The sequence below is a fragment of the Anoplopoma fimbria genome, chromosome 9 (genome assembly GCF_027596085.1).
Source record: "Anoplopoma fimbria isolate UVic2021 breed Golden Eagle Sablefish chromosome 9, Afim_UVic_2022, whole genome shotgun sequence".
NCBI lineage: Eukaryota > Metazoa > Chordata > Actinopteri > Perciformes > Anoplopomatidae > Anoplopoma > Anoplopoma fimbria.
In genome coordinates this window covers 18,786,543-18,790,763 of record NC_072457.1, presented here as the reverse complement: position 1 = coordinate 18,790,763, position 4,221 = coordinate 18,786,543, and positions in this window count along the sequence as shown.

Sequence of the window (4,221 nt, the reverse complement as noted above, 5' to 3'; positions counted from 1 at the left end):
CTGTAGCTTTGCACGTAAACTTGCATCCTCATTACATCTAGCAGTGACCTTTCATCCAGTCGGTTTCATAATGGGGTGTCACTTTGTATAATTCATGCTCCAAAGTAGCATTACTTTTTGTTGTATTGTTACTTACTGTATATAGTAAGTGTAGTGTTGTTGCTGGTAGTAGATTTAATTAATAATAAGTAATTATTATCAGGATATGTAACTAGTTTAAATAACTCAATTATGATTTAGAAATCCTTAAATTACTATAAAAGAACGATGGTACTCTAACTTACCACCATTAGTTTACCTAACAGAATTTGACATAGAGCTTAAGTTGGACGCCACCCTATTTTGGAAAAATAGGGAAAACTTCAAAATGTGATATTAATCAATTACATCTTAATCTCAGGGTTGCTACGGAGTTCTTCTCAAGGTGTACATTGACCTATTATACACACACATCAAATGATCAAGTTCCTTTTAAATTAAATATTTATTAGACAAGGGCTGCACGGTGGTGTAGTGGTTAGCACTGTCGCCTCACAGCCCGGGTTCAATTCCCGGGCCAGACAACCTTCTGTGTGGAGTTTGCATGTTCTCCCCGTGTCAGCGTGGGTTCTCTCCGGGTTCTCCGGCTTCCTCCCACAGTCCAAAGACATGCAGGTTAGGTTAATTGATGACTCTGAAAATTGCCCATAGGTGTGAATGTGAGCGTGAGTGGTTGTCTGTCTATATATGTCTGCCCCGTGATAGGCTGGCGACCTGTCCAGGGTGTACCCTGCCTTCGCCCATTGACAGCTGGGATCGGCTCCAGCACCCCCGCGACCCTTAACTGGATAAGCGGTTACGGAAGATAGATGGATGGATGGATATTAGACAAACTACATTACTAAACTACTAAACATAAAATAAAGAGAATAAAGGGAAAGAATAGAATGAAGGGTAAACAGAATAATGAACCAACTAATTGTGAATTATTAGGCTGTCTGGACGTTGACACCCTTCAGCGTCAACGTCCAGAGTTGTGTGTTTTGGAAGACTCAAGAGAGAGAAGATTCCTCTGACGTCTCCTTGCTTTATCTTCTTGAGCAAGGGGGCAGTTCCATTGCACCCCTCCCATCTTAAAACTATCTTGATTATTTCCTTTAACCTTACTTTATCGAATACTAGTTACTTAGTAATTTGAACTCTTCCATATTTGAACTCTGTGCTATCTCAGCTGCACAATGATACCAAATAGGTTGATGTGAATCACTGAATAAAACAACATAGATAGACATTGTTATCATGACACAGACAGAGCTATGTAGATATACATGCATGTGTAACTATATGCATAATAAATGAATGGATAACATTAATCTCAACATTCCAGCACATTAGTGTCCTGTGGGATTGTTATGACTCAGAGTGTCATGAATGATGCATGAATGCTATTTGCCCCCCTGCCTGAGTGTGGTGCTGTTTACCTTGGTCTGTGTGTCTATCTGTTGAGTTGCAGGTGATTGGACTGTGGACTGATCCGACCTGCTTTAAGATGGGACCTTCAGAAGCCGGCGCGCTCTCTCTCTCTCTCTTTTCCTCTGGCTCCCAACCAGGCCGTGATGCAATGACGGGTGCAACTAAAATATCAAGTAAAGGTTTCTTAAACTTGTTTATTACAATTGGATGCTCTTCTTTGTCCACAGGAATGTGAATGCTCATAAAACCCAGAAAGGTGGAGTCATAAGACATGGAGTCACCCCAAGAGTTACCCCAAGTCTTATCTTAATAATAAGTAGTAATGAGTATCTTTGGTTTTTTTTAACTGTTGGTCGGACAAAAAAAATAAAAATGGATGGTATCTGTTGAGCTCTGGGAACTAATTTTTAGTTGCTGTCCCATTTAAAGCTCTGAATAACTGAATTAATCGGAAACTGACCTAGAATCTCAAAATTAACTTACTTAAGCTGTTGAATGTTGTATAAAGTTTAATGTAGACACCATAATCATTGTCCACCTCACTCCTCACTTTTTAGAACTGTGACACAAGAATTGTCTCAGTAAAACATTAATAGGAGGTCTTCTACTTTCAGGACGAAGCACTTCAAACTTAGGTAGCATGTAAGGGAACAGAGGGTAGAAAATAACAGCATAAACTTTTCAAGTGCGGAAATATTTGTATTCATAGTTATTCTCTATTGTTATCCATTGTGAAGTCCTGACCTGCAAAAGTGATTACAATTTACGGTACTTAACTACTTATTTAAGACTAATTGAGAAAATTTAAATATTAAAAATTGCACAGTATTTATAGGTGACTTAGTGGCAAAATGCACACATTATTTAAAAAATGTATCTAAGCCATGAAGTTATTGATGGCCTATACATTCTGAGGGCCAACTGAAAATGGGGGCATATAATTGCCCTATATATATGTTGCCTGAAAAGCTAGTGTTTGAAACAATCTACATCAACTTGTAAGTTTTGTAAACAGGATCTCACAGAGGTATCTTGAACATTTATTTTCAAACTGTGTTTTCCTTAAGTCAAAAAGGTATGACTCTTGAAAACCTAAACATTAACAATTAATTAACACTTCTTCCAGCAATGGAAAGCTCTGTGATCTTTCTTAGCAACAAAAACACAACATAAAGCTCATCCTTGAAGCTGGGTTAAGGACAAACCGACAGAAATGAGAATATATGTAGATGTAGATAAAACGTTTTTGTCACTAGGGTGACAGACAATGGATGTATTATGAAATAGATGGGCTTATTGTTTGATTCAATTGTTACCTGAAGTTAAAACTTCAAGCCCCAGCTCTTTCCACCTGTTCCTGTCATTATTTATAACTAATATGTTTCCTATTGCCTCAAACCTGTTCGCTAATGTCACTGTCAGACCGTCCATACTCAAGTGGATCTATAACTGAATCATCTGCATATATAGATTCATTTCAGATCAGAATTGATGTGTTGAAGGTGCCTTTTCTTTTGTGCAAATGTAAATTCTAATTAGCTTCAGTTTGGTTTCCTGTAAAGTCATCCAACAGTGTACTTTTTAAAATCATTGCATGTCTTTTTCCTCAGCCATTTTCGGTCCTCACTCACGGTATTCATTATTGATAAAATGAAGCCATTCAATTTCAGTCTTCCTGGAAGTCTCTTTTCTTGCATTATTTCCCTATCTTGCATTCAGCTTGCTTTTGGAACACACCTGATGTACCACACGGTACTAATTTTTTGTCTATGATGTAATTTCCTTATTTCTACTTTAGCTCCTAATTTTTGTATAAGATTATCTTTATCAGAGTTGCAATTATTTATATAAGAGAGAGAGAAACAGAAAAAATAAAACCCAAACCATAACATGCTTGGTCATTGATAAAACTGTAAACAGAGATTACATTACAGTCATTTAGCAGACGCTTTTATCCAAAGCGACTTACAGGAAGTGTACTCAACAGAACTACGAGTCACCAGAAGTCATAAGTGCATCTCCTTTCTTAAACAAGCATCTAAAAGCATAAACCAGAGCAAAAGTATAGTGCAGAGGCAAATTACTACGAAAACAATAATTGCAACAGAGAGATCAAATTGTGTTATTAATGTATGAGTTCACATTGAAGTATGATCAATGGCAAGGGTTGGTTTACTAACTTCTGTTTCTTGCAAAGCTTGTTCATTTAACGTTGGTCCCTAGTACGACGAGCAAGATCAAGCCTACCACTTTTAGCCATCTGTAACGTCACACTATGGATTTAATTTCCCTTAAGGTATGCAATCACAAATATATCCATAACAAGAAATATTTATAATGTCAAGCCTGCTCACAGAAATACTTTTTCGTAACAGAGGTAACTTTATTCCATTAGCACCAACACCCAAGTAAGTGTAATGTTACGTGTCTTTTGTCTTGGCGCCCAAAGTTTTACTTTGGACGGCAATAGAAGCCATGGGCTGGACATCTATAAACCTTACTTCGTACGGTTGTTGGATTCATAGATATTTACCATATGAAAATTAGTGTGATGTTCCTAGGCCTATTTTTATCCTAATCAATTTAATAAATAATCTTAGATAGAAATATCTAAACTAAATTTAAATAAAACTAATATAAAAGGTGCTTCACAAGCTTCCATGGTGCTTCTCAAACTCTCAGCTGCTGAACGGTGCACAATTGTTTTTATATAAATATAAGGTATCAAGTGATTGATAGACATCAATCAATGATATGAGTCACTGATTT